General features: G+C 42.3%; 1 protein-coding gene across 1 annotated transcript in view; it reads left to right on the forward strand.

The window, feature by feature from the left end:
• LOC106999862 (uncharacterized) overlaps positions 1 to 12,497 on the forward strand; it is a 24,101-nt gene extending 11,604 nt beyond the window's left edge. The window contains exons 4-5 of the mRNA XM_077942785.1: positions 616 to 804; positions 11,467 to 12,497. The gene's annotated coding sequence lies outside the window, so the exon portion shown is untranslated. The remainder of the gene's footprint in view (positions 1 to 615; positions 805 to 11,466) is intronic.
• The last annotated feature ends 752 nt before the right edge of the window (positions 12,498 to 13,249 follow it).

The raw sequence follows: 13,249 nt of genomic DNA on the forward strand, positions 1-13,249 counted from the left end.
CAAATGGCATCAACTCATACTGTCTAATACTAGAGTTTGCATTTCTCTTAAGTTTTCAATGTGAATATAAATGCCAGGAAGCAAGGACTTTGCACAGTGCATCATGCTAAAGAATCTGCCGTTGTTGGACATACTTCTGAATGCATATGTGAGCAATAGTTAGAAGTTAGATGCAGGTTAGTGATCCATTATTGGCTGCAGGAATCTTCGTGCTGTGTGAGACACAGATAGATTCAAAGGACCCTAGAAAAGGGTAGAGCTCAATCATATGTTTGCAGAGTGTATGAATGGTGTTTGAAAATCTAAAGCCATAACAGCTTACCGCAGCCAAAACATAGCTGTGATTATCCCATATACCCAAACATCTCACTCCTTGGTAAAAGCTGCTACTTGTCCAAGTTGAATAATTGGAATGAGAAATGAGGTGAGAAAGTCAGAGTTTATCATGCCTTCAGTTCTGATAAGGGGAACTGAGTACTACCAAGAGAAGGGGCCAGAAGCTCTGGGTCTAGAACTTTGTCTCATACGTCTCATATCAGCCTCATACTTTTCTTTGCCTGTGTCTTCCATATGTAATTAGTAATAGTCTGATTGATTCAGCCTTTCATTTTTTAGTCCTGTGACATATCCCTCAGGAGGTACTGAGAACATGTGCCTGTGAGTCAGCCTTTCTAATAGAATGTGAGCTCCAGAAGGCCAGGGACTTGGTCTGCTTTGTTCATTGCTGAATCTCCAGTACCTAAAACAGTGGCTGGCCCCTATGTATTGGATCATAGCAGGTACTACATTCATCTCTCTACTAGGGTGAGTACAGTTTATTTCCCTTGTGTGTGCCTTGGTAAAATATTTATGTTTAAATTTCTGTATTTGATACACATTGTGAAAGGACATTTTCAAGTCTAAGTCCCATGACGTAAGTGTGACTGTGACTCCCACTAAAAGCTCTTAATTGCACCATTGTGTGCTCAGTACCTCGCATTGTGTCTGGCCAGTGTTGGACAGTAAATAAAAATTCAGTGTTTTATTCACTGAGGTATATAGTGCCTAAAACAGAAGACATTCCATAAATATTTGTGGAATGAATGACTTAAATATTTGATTAATGAAGTTTAAGTTGAGCAAAGAAATGAGAACTAGTAGCTTGGATTTACTAAGAATACTATGCCACGTTTATTTGTTTGTTTATTTTTAAAGACAGTCTCACTCTGTTGCCCATGCTGGAGTACAATTGTATGATCATAGCTCACTATGGACTCAACCTCCTGGGCTCAAGCAATCCTCCCACCTCAGCCTTCCAAGTAGCTGGGACTACAGACGTGCACCGTCTTCCCTGGCTAATTTTTAAATTTCCTGTCGAGATGGAGTCTTGCTGTGTTGCCCAGGCTGTCCTTGAACTCCTGGCCTCAAGTAATCCTCCCATCTCAGCCTCCCAAAGTGCTGGGATTACAGATGTGAACCACTGCTCCTGGCCTATGCTACATTTATTTTAACATTTTTATTGTTCACAAGCTATTTAACAGGCATCCCCTTACTTGAGTCTTGCAACAACCCTATGAGGTTTATTTTGCCAGATTTATAGCTGAGGAATAAAACTCAGGGGAGTTAAAGGGCTTCTCTAAGATTATTTAGCTTGCAGATTGGGACTTGAACCCAAGTCTTGACTCCTAATTTTATATTTGTATGAATTCGTCCAAATGTCATAAGAAATTATCCACATTTTGTAACTAGAATTACAGAATCTGAGAAACAGAAGTGGCTTCGCACATCACAAATCCTGAACCCCTCATTTTTCAAAAGAGGAACATAAGAATTGGAAAGTTTATATATGTATCCAAAGGTACACATCCAGTTTAAGAATTTCAAAAAGCTGGCCAGGCACAGTGGCTCATACCTATAATTCCAGGAGTTTGGGAGGCTGAGGTGGGTGGATCACCTGAGGTCAGGAGTTCGAGACCAGCCTGACCAACATGACGAAACCCCATCTCTACTAAAAATACAAAACTAACCAGTGTTGGTGGTGCACGCCTGTAATCCCATCTACTTGGGAGGCTGAGCAGGAAAATCTCTTGAACCTGGGAGGCAGAGGTTGCAGTGAGCCGAGATTGCGCCACTGTACTCTAGCCTGGACGACAGAGGGAGACTCCGTCTCAAAAGAAAAAAAAGAAAAAAAACAAAGCACTTTGGGAGGCCAAGGTGGGCAGATCACAAGGTCAGGAGTTCAAGACCAGCCTGGCCAACATAGTGAAACCCCGTCTCTACTAAAAATACAAAAAATTAGCCAGGTGTGGTAGTGGGTGCCTGTAATCCTAGCTACTCAGGAAGCTGAGGCAGGAGAATCGCTTGAACCTAGGAGGCGGAGGTTGCAGTGAGCCGAGATCGCACTACTACACTCCAGCCTGGTGACAGAGCAAGACTCCGTCTCAAAAAAAATTTTTTTTTTCAAAAAGCTGGCCAGGCATGGTGGCTCCTAGCATTTTGGGAGGCCGAGGTGGGTGGATCACTTCAGCCCAGGAGTTTGAGACCAGCCTGGGCAACATAGTGAGACCTCATCTCTAAAATAAATTTTTAAAAAATTATATATATATATATATATATGAATTACAAAAAGCTGGCTTCTCCAGCCAGTGCCTCTGTGTGTCACCTGGTTTCACTCAGCCTGAGAGAGTGCATTGAGCTTGTGAGAGACCAAGTTGCTGTCTGCTTTGTCTGCATCAGAGGCCCCTGAAAACTAGGCCCCTTTCTGACAGGAGCATGGCCCTTCTTGGAGGAAACCATAATCTCGCCCTCATTTTTTTTTCCTTCTGTCTTGTATACCTTGCAGAGGGGTAAGGTGGGTGGGAGTTGTGGAAAAGGTATCCAGCCAGGGTTCCGTACTCCTGCCCATTTAGGAACTTTTTTTTTCTTTCTTGAGATAGAGTTGCTCTGTCACCCAGGCTGTAGTGCAGTGGCACCAGCTTGGCTCAATGCAACCTCTGTCTCCCGGGTTCAAACAATTCTCGTGCGTCAGCCTGCCAAGTAGCTGGGATTACAAGCATGTGCCACCATGCCCAGCTAATTTTTGTATTTTTGGTAGAGACGGGGTTTCACCATGTTGGCCAGGCTGGTCTCAAACTCCTGACCTCAGGTGAACCACCTGCCTTGGCCTCCCAAAGTGCTGGGATTACAGGTGAGCCACCGCGCCTGGCCTGAACTGGTCTTGATAGAGTCTTCTGATAACCTATTTCTTTCTTTCTCTGATACCTCCTTGTGTAAGCCCTACCCCAACTGAGAGTTCACATTGCACAGAATCAAACAGAATCTTGCCTTCTGTCCAGTGGAAATGACTTTATCAGAACTGTCAGGAAGATAGATTCCATTGTTTGGCCTTGCATATCTCTATGAGTCAAAACCTGACAATAGGAACAGCTCAGACCTAAAACGTACAGAGATTACATTCAGTAATACCACTTTTCATTTAGTTTGTGGAAATCAAGGTTCCAATTTGTCTAAGAATATATGTTCAAGAAAGTTTACTATAGCTTTTTTTGTAATAGCAAAAACGTAGAGATAATTTGAATTTTATCAGGAAGTGTTTTAAAAAGTATGGTTCATCTATAATATAGAATATATCATGCAATTTTAAAAAAATGAGTTGAGATTACCTATATGAACTTGAAAAGCGGTGATACATTCATAAGTGATAAAAATTGCAGTGTAGTGTTAATGGAAAATGTTACAGTAAGATCTTTCTTTGGAGAAAAATAAGGAAATCTTTCTATGTGTGTATACATGATTTTATGATCCTGGAGAAAGAAGTGGCAAGATGCCGCCTCAGCTATTAAAATTTGTTACCGTGAGAGCAGATTTGGCCTAGGGGAGGAGACATTAACACGTCTGTATTTGACTTTTACAGCAAGCCTGTATTGATATTGTGATTCTTTAATAAAGTGAAAATTTTGAGGAGCATGGGTTTGAGATAAACAGATGGATTATAAGCTAGTTTTTATCACTTAATATTCATGAGAGGTTTGGAATTAATAAATTATCTAACTTCAGCCTTCATTTGTAAAAAGGGAATAACACCTACCTCACAGTGTATAATTAAAGGAAATATATGAAGCTTGTAACATTATCCTTTTATAAATGTTACTTTCTTGGCTGGGCGCGGTGGCTCATGCCTGTAATCCCAGCACTTTGGGAGGCCGAGACGGGCAGATCACGAGGTCAGGAGATTGAGACCACTGTGGCTAACACGGTGAAACCCCGTCTCTACTAAAAATACAAAAATTAGCTGGGCGTGATGGCGGGCGCCTGTAGTCCCAGCTATACAGGAGGCTGAGGCAGGAGAATGGCGTGAACCTGGGAGGCGGAGCTTGCAATGAGTGGAGATCGCGCCACTGCACTCCAGCCTGGGCGGCAGAGCGAGACTCCGTCTCAAAAAAAAAAAAAAAAAAAAAAAAGTTACTTTCTTTTTCCTTCCACACAAGGGATTTGGAGTAGAATATTAAAATAAATGCAGGGTGCGTTGGCTCTGCTACTGGTGTGTGTTCTGTTCGTGTTCTCAACTTGGCCTTGGCCTTCCAAAGAGGTGGATTAGTGTCTCCACAAAGATCCAGCAGATAATCACTATTTCTCCCTTTAATCTTTTTAGAGACAAAGTAAGAATAATATGCAATGGTGCATTGGCCCTCTACGGGTTATTTACCTGGTACCTCAGTTATTACTAACCCAGCCGAGAAGCAGGAAGGAAGGAGATGGGCCTCTGAACAGCTAAAACAGATGTCTAAAGTTGAGGCTCTCCTGGATCATTTATTCTTAATTTAGATAACAAAATGAAGTTTTTCCAGCTTTGGCACGTTAGTGAGGATGCTATGGCAGGTACCCTGGGAGCAGCCAGAAGTGACAGCCTGGTTTGAGCTGAGGGGTCTGTGGAAGACTGATACTCAAACACAAGAGCTCAAGAAGCCAGATGGTCTGAGCCCACACTTGGTTTTCACAGTGAATAACTGCTCTTCATAATGACAAAGCTGCATTATTAGAAATTAATTCGTACTTCATATAATCTTGCAAAGGCTCTTAGAGTGTGATATCATTTAGGAGGTATTACCACCAGATGTGATTAAACTCCTTCAGTTTTTCTGCAAAGTTTTGTTTTTGTATCAGTGCCAGAATTTAACAGTGGTCTCTATCCTACGAGGGAAAGATAGAGTAGCTGCCTTTAGTTAGAAATGTACATAACCAAGAGTGACAGGCATTAGAAATTGTTCAAAAAGGATCTTAACCTGAAACAGTGCAATGATTTCCTACAAGTGCATTATTTGCCTTTTGAGTAAAATAAGGTCCACTGTCTATTATCTATCTTTGCAGCCTGATGAGTTTTAGAATTCAGAGCTTTTCAGATTTTTTGAAAGGAAATATGTATGTATACAATAACCACACGTCACGTCACATAAAAGCCCTGGCAGGGTCTAAGGTAACACACTATAATGAAGCGTTAATATTTCTGCAGTAAAGTGTATGAAGTACTAATTAGGACAAACTGTGTAGTTAATTTAAATAATAAACCAGTAAACTGGGTGTGATGGCTCATGCCTGTAATCTCAGCACTTTGGGAGGCTGAGGCGGGCAGATCACAAGGTCAAGAGATTGAGACAATCCTAGCTAACACGGTGAAACCCCGTCTCTACTTAAAAAAAAAAAAAATACAAAAAACTAGCCAGGCATGGTGGCGGGTGCCTATAGTCCCAGCTACTGGGGAGGCTGAGGCAGGAGAATGGCATGAACCCAGGAAGTGGAGCTTGCAGTGAGCCGAGATCACGCCACTGCACTCCAGCCTGGGCGACAGAGCGAGACTCGGTCTCAAAAAAAAAAAAAAAAAAAAAAAAAAAATTAGCTGGGCGTGGTGGTGTGTGCCTGTAATCCCAGCCACTCTGGAGGCTGAGGCAGGAGAATCACTTGAACCTGGGAGGGGGAGGTTTCAGTAAGCCAAGATCATGCCACTGCACTCCAACCTGGTGACAGAGCAAGACTCCATCTCAAAAAAATAAATAAATAAATAATAAACCAGTCAATGAAAGAGTGGAACAAATATAGATTGTAAGTACTCTAGTAGTCATTTTTCTAAGGAAAACATTTTATAACTCTTTTAATATATACAGGTTCAAATTCAGCTAAATATGCCTGTGCATACAAGGATGAACATGTGTAACCTCTAGTGTTTGTACATCCTAGAGGAGAGGAACATCAGTGCCTGTCCCAGCAGCAGGCTGGGGGGGGACATCTGATGCCAGCAGGAGCAGGATTAAATGCTGCACTCTAGCGGCGCCCTTTTTAAGGACTCCTTGCTCCCCATGTCATAATGGTTCATTAATCTGGGTTCCCGTCAGTTCCTTTTTAATTATGAAAACTGCCGTAAACTCATGTTCACTGAATAAATGTACATGGCTCAAAGCCCACCACTGATTGATCACACATTTTCACCATATCATCTAGTGATTATTGTTCTACCCATTTTACAGTTTCCTCTTCATCATCACTATAACCCTCATGATTATCTGTATTTAAAACCATTTCTGCACCAGGCGCCGTGGCTCACACCTGTAATCCCAACACTTTGGGAGGCCAAAGCAGTAGGATCGCTTGAGGCCAGGAGTTCAAGACTAGCCTGGACAACATTGCAAGACCTCATCTCTACAAAACAGTTTTAAAAATCAGCTTGGCATTCTGGCATGCACCTGTAGTCCCAGCTACTCAGGAGGCTAAAGTGGGAAGATTGCTTGAGCCCAAGAATTTGAGACTTCAGTGAGCTCTCATCACATCCTTGCACTCCAGCCTTAGTGACAGAGCGAGACCTTGTCTTTTTTTTTTTTTTGAGACCAAGTCTTACTCTGTCACCGAGGCTGGAGTGCAGTGGCACAATCTCAGCTCACTGCAGCCTCTGCCTCCTGAACTTCAGCGATTCTCCTGCCTCAGCCTCCTGAGTAGCTGAGACTACAGGCATGCACCACCACGCCCAGCTAATTTTTGTATTTTTAATAGAGACAGGGTTTCACAATGCTGGCCAGGCTCATCTTGAACTCCTAACCTCAAGTGATCCGCCCGCTTTGGCCTCCTAGAGTTAGGATTACAGGCGTGAGCCACTGTGCCCGGCCTGAGACTTTCTCTCTTAAAAAAAATTTTTTTTTTCTTTTTGTAGTGGTTTCTCCACTTAAAACAGACACATCAGGGTCTTCACTGTCAATGTGGAATATTTATTTGATATCGGTTTTATAGTTTAATGGATAAACTTTGGGAATAAGGTAGTCTTCTTATTAGTGATATAAAATCCTTTGAAGTCTTCATCTGTAGATTTGGTTTCAAACATCACTGTAAGCCAGCATCCATGCCACTGCAGGGAACTCACGCAGCTGCTGTGGAGTAGTTATTGACCAGCCAGAAAGTACTTACCTGGTTACTCATGTTTTGTTTGCAGAGTAAGGCCTGGGTGAGTTACATATTCCTCTCAAACATTTTAGATGTTGCTCTTTCCAGCCACTGCCAGTTTTATGTCATGTGGCCAACAATAGTGGCACACCCCAGAACAGTCAGCCAGTTCCTCAAAGCCTATGGTTGCTCACTCACTAGTGTTGTGAAATGTTTTTCCAGAATGTGCCACCAGGAAAGAGCTGTTTCTTCAGCACTTTCGATTTGCTGAAGACTAAGGTTCTTGGCTGGGCACGGTGGCTCACACCTGTAATCCCGGCACTTTGGGGGGCCAAGGCAGGTGGATCACAAGGTCAGGAGTTCGAGACCAGCCTGGCCAACATGGTGAAACCCCATCTCTACTAAAAATACAAAAATTAGCTGGGCATGGTGATGTGTATCTGTAATCCCAGCTACCTGGGAGGCAGAGGTGTCTCAGAAAAAAAAAAAATAATAATGCAAAAGTGAGTAACATGTGGAACTACATATACATAGAGGTACACAGCTCAGAGCTTACTATTTATGTTTTATTATTACTATTTATTTATTTTAGCTTCATCGGGTACATGTGCAGGTTTGTTACATGGATATATTGTGTGATGCTGAGGTTTGGGCTTTGATTGAGCTCATCACCCAAAGAATGAACATAGTACCCAATAGGTCATTTTGCAACATTTTTCCCGTATTTCCCCCCTCCCTGCTTTTGGAGTCCCCAGTGTCTATTGTTCACAACTTAAAAAAAAATTTTTTTAAGAGATGGGGTCTCCCTGTGTTGCCCAGGCTAGTCTTGAACTGCCGAGTTCAAGTGATCCTCCCACCTCAGCCTCCCAAAGTGCTGGGATTACAGGTGTAAGCCACCACCCCCAGCTGATTGTTCTCATCTTTCTGTCCATCTGTACCCAGTGTTTAGCTCTCACTTAGAAGTGAGAACACCTGATACTTGGTTTTCTGTTTCTGCATTAATTTACTTACAATGGCAGCCTCCAGCTGCATCCATGTTGCTGCAGAGAACATACTTTTGTTCTTTGTTATGGCTGTATAGTATTCCGTGGTATATGTGTACCACGTTTTTTTTTTTTTTTTTTTTTTGAGACGGAGTCTCGCTCTGTCGCCCAGGCTGGAGTGCAGTGGCGCGATCTCGGCTCACTGCAAGCTCCGCCTCCTGGGTTTACGCCATTCTCCTGCCTCAGCCTCCTGAGTAGCTGGGACTACAGGCGCCCGCCACCGCGCCCGGCTAATTTTTTGTATTTTTAGTAGAGACGGGGTTTCACCGTGGTCTCGATCTCCTGACCTTGTGATCCGCCCGCCTCGGCCTCCCAAAGTGCTGGGATTACAGGCGTGAACCACCGCGCCCGGCCGTACCACGTATTTTAAATCCAGTCCACTGTTGACAGGCATCTAGATTGATTCCATACTTCTGCTGTTGTGTATAGTGCTGTGATGAACATGCTAGTGCAGGTGTTGTTTTGGTAGAAGAATTTATTTTCCTTTGGGTGTATACCCAATACTGGGATTGTTGGGTCGAATGGTAATTCTATTTTTAGTTATTTGAAGTATCTCCAAACTGCTTTTCACAGGGGCTGAACTAATTTGCAGTCCCACCAACTGTGTGTGTTTCCTCTTCTCTGCAGCCTTGTCAGCATCTGTTACTTTCAGGGCTTACAATTCAGAATGAGATCAGACAGGTACACAGATCATATACTCACAAGGGGCTTCAGAGAAATGAGTGGTTAAGTTTCTGTCTAGGAATTGGGGAAGAAATAGGAGGACTACAGAATAAGTGATACTTGTACCAGACCTCGTAGGATAGGTGGGATTGTATTGGGTGGTGGGAGAGATTGTGAGGATATCCCTCCTTTGATATCTGTGCTCTCCTTTTTTATTAGCAATAGAACCCCTAATTTAGCTGAAATAAAAATTAAATTTCCATTTCTGCCTTAAAGCTGGGAGAGGCCATTGACTGAGTTATGGTCAGTGGAATTTAAGCAAAATGGTACATACAACTTAGGCAGTGAGGCATAAAGTGTGAGGAGTTTTAAGGTTGTTGGGTAGCTGGGGGAAGTAGCACGATAGTGTAGAAAAAAAAAAAAAGAAGTTCATGCAGTTTCTTAGAGCCTGATGTAATACCTTTCCATCTGTTGTTTCTCAGTAGCACGTTCAACGTGGAATCTAAGATGGTCCTGACAAAACAACAGAGGCAAGCCATGCCCTTGTCCCATGGGATTAGTGCCAGCCAGCCAGCAACAAGAAATTTCCTGCAATAGGACTGTTATCCACTAGTCCATCAGTCTGAGGGGGTAAAGGTCAGTGCTGTAGCTTTAACATCTCATAAATGACCCATCCTGGCTGTCATCCTAAGTGTTAGCCACTAAAGTTTACTTAGTATCTACATTTAAAGGAATTACTATAAAGTAAGCCAAATTTTAGCTTATTCCACCTATTAAAAAACAAAAATGGGCCGGGTACAAGGGCTCATGCCTATAATCCCAGCACTTTGGGAGGCCGAAGCAGGTGGATCACCTGATGTCAGGAGTTCAAGACCAGCCGGGCCAATATGACAAAACCCCCTCTCTACTAAAAATACAAAAATCACCTGGGTGTGGTGGCATGTGCCTAAATTCCAGCTACTCAGGAGGCTGAGGCAGGAGAATCGCTTGAACCTGGGAGGCAGTTGCAGTGAGCCGAGATCTTGCCACTGCACTCCAGCCTGGGTGACAGAGACTCCATCTCAAAAAAAAAAAAACAAAGGCCAGGCGTGGTGTCTCACACCTGTAATCCCAGCACTTTGGGAGGCAGAGGCGGGCGGATCATGATGGCAGGAGATTGAGACCATCCTGGCCAACACGATGAAACCCTATCTCTACTAAAAATACAAAAAATTAGCCGGGCATGGTGGTGGGCACCTGTAGTCCCAGCTACTCAGGAGGCTGAGGCAGAGAATTGCTTGAAGCCGGGAGGCGGAGCTGGCAGTGAGCCGAGACCGCGCCTCTGCACTCCAGCCTGGGTGACAAGAGCAAGACTCCATCTCAAAAAAAAAAAAAAAAAAGCCACAAATAATAAACTTGGAAGACAAATGATTAAACAGTGTATGTCAATGTAGAAGGTTCTGTAATAAAAAGTAACCCAATCAATAATCTAAGGATTGTAGTCCTCTTGTTTTTATCTATTCTAGCGTGTCTTGTGAGAGCTACAGAGGCATTTACAAATATCTTTGCATTAACCTGAAATCAGCAAGGTAGTCTAACATACTTATTGGAGTTCATACTGTAACACACGTACTGCTGTGAAATACAACTAGAATCCACATTTCTTAGACTAGTATATTTATCTCCTAATACAACAATTGCGAAATAAAAATTAATGTAAGTTCTGCCACAGTTGACAGTAAGATGTACAAAACTTTGGGTCCAAAATGAATTCTTTTTGTGTAGTGATCAGGTGGTTGAATTACCAATGTGTATTGGCAATGGCATCTCCCAAAATTGGTTTTAAAATAGAAAATTCAACCACAAAGAATCTCTCAGTCTTAGAAAAAATTTAGCATATCAACGCTATACAGCTTATAGAAAATGTCAAAGAAATGTACAAATTCTATTAAAAAAATAGGGCAAACATTTTAGTTGGAACATAAAACTAATGTCTTCTTCTTTATCAAATCCTCCCCTAAATGTTATGAACACATGCATTAGTGTTTTTTCAAGCCCATTTTATAACAAGATGTACAAGTGATAATTCTTAAGTTTATTCAGTTTGCTTTAAGAATATAAAATACATCCATCTCTTCATCATGTTTGCTTCTTATATGCAAGAATATTAGTGGAAGCCTCTTTATGCTTATGGTCCCTCAGGTATTTCTGCAGATTCCTGGTGGCTGTGAATTGATATTCTGCAGCACATGTTGCCAAGTGCCTGTTTTGTGAAGTTTTTTTTTTTTGATCAGCGAAACTTTGTAAGTTGTTTCTTAGTTCCAAGACTTTCTAACTTGCTGTGGATTTCTGGGTAAATACTTGTAATTTTTTTTTCCAGAATGAAATTCTTCCTGACTTTTAAAACTCAAACTTCTAAGTGCACCGACCTGACCGATTTGACTCCCTTCCTGATCAGTGCCATGGAAGCAGTTCAGGTGCACCAGAGACACAAAGCCAGCCTCAAAGAATCACTCTAATCTAAACATAGAGGGCTCTTCGTGTCCTCTAGCGCCCAGACTTGGTTTGAAGCAGAGAACCCTGGCCTGCACTTCCCAGGGTTTCCAGAGGTGATGGTGCAGAGTAGGCCCTGGGAGACTGGTGGAGAAATAAGCTGCCAGGGAAGCCACCACTTCAGACTCTGCTAATGTTATTTCAGAGGCTGGGATGATCACAGACAATCCTGGTCAGCTCTTTAATTACTAATTCATTTTTCACCTTTGCAGACTTCTCTAGAGGTTATTGTTAGCCTGTGAGATAGCTGTATCATTTCATTGATTTCTATGTTATGACATACTCTTGGATACAGTTGTCAAACGTTTCTTTGACAGGAATAATTTTATTCCTGTAATTAAGCATTAGAGAGCACCCCACACGGGGATACATAAGCCAGAGTGTTCTGTCTGTATCCCCAGGTTCACCCAAACTGGAGATCTCATTCTTTGCTTCCTCCTTTTGCCCTCTTCCCCTGTACCCCAATCACACTCGTCAATTCTGTGTTCATAGTATCTCCAACATCCTTCTCTTTCCATCCCATTCCCTGTGTTTTACCCTTGGGAGGTGTTTAGTAAATGCTGACCAACTGATACAATTTCATTTCCCTTTTTATTCCTTGCATTTGAATATGACACTAGTTTTAATTTAGTTAAGTGTTAAGTTTTATTTAAAACCTTTAGGCTATGGTGTATTGAAGTAACTTTGGGACACATTCTCTTTAGCCAGATAATTCAATGACAAAAAATCTTGAAAAGCTGAAGTTTTGTTCTTGTTATAGAGGAACCAAATTCCTCATTTGTTTTAGGAGTATCTTTTGAAATACATGTTATTTCCAGCTTAAAGAACTTAGAAATAAAGTCTTACCCCAATAGATGACTAGATGTGCCAGTGTAATTATTTGAAAGTATTTTTAGAAAGTATTATTTAGATAGAGTCTTGCTCTGTCACCCAGGTTGGAGTGCAAAGGCACAATCACAGCTCACTTCAGCCTTGATCTCCCAGGCTCAACCAGTCCTCCCACTTCAGCCTCCCGAGTAGCTGGGAGTACAGGTGTGAGCTCCTGTGCCTGTGATTACTTTACTTTTTTATTGAATGTACCCCATAATTATTGGTTCTTGTTTATTTTTTCTTTATTTTTCTTTTTATCGGGCAGCCACCTGAGCCAGGGTAGGCTCAGAGAGACTTCTAGTTCTTGTTTTCAAGTAAGAAGTCAAACAGTTTACAATGTCATTCATTTTGTGCAGTTCCCATGATTTGCTCTGTCATTTTCAGAGCTACCAGGAATACATAGTGTTGAGTCTGCCCACTTGCTTTTGGCTACACTTATTCCATCCCAGGGACAGAGAGGATGCTCCACGCCCTCAAGAGTGATAGCCACTCCTCGCAGGCCACACTGGAACCCCCTGGTGGCACTGAACAGTACTATCCTGTCTCCTGGAAACAGGCCAATATCCTGCATCTGTAACGTGCAGCAGGAGAGCCCTGATGTTCTCAATGCTGACCTGAACGTCAGGAATTCCAGGTGCTCTGAATTATCTGAATTTGTCATCCAAATCAACATTGTAAACCAAGCAAATTAGCAACAAGGTCTAAAGCATTGCAGTGACAAGTTAAGAAATCCACACTTG

The sequence above is a fragment of the Macaca mulatta genome, chromosome 8 (assembly GCF_049350105.2).
Source record: "Macaca mulatta isolate MMU2019108-1 chromosome 8, T2T-MMU8v2.0, whole genome shotgun sequence".
Lineage (NCBI taxonomy): Eukaryota > Metazoa > Chordata > Mammalia > Primates > Cercopithecidae > Macaca > Macaca mulatta.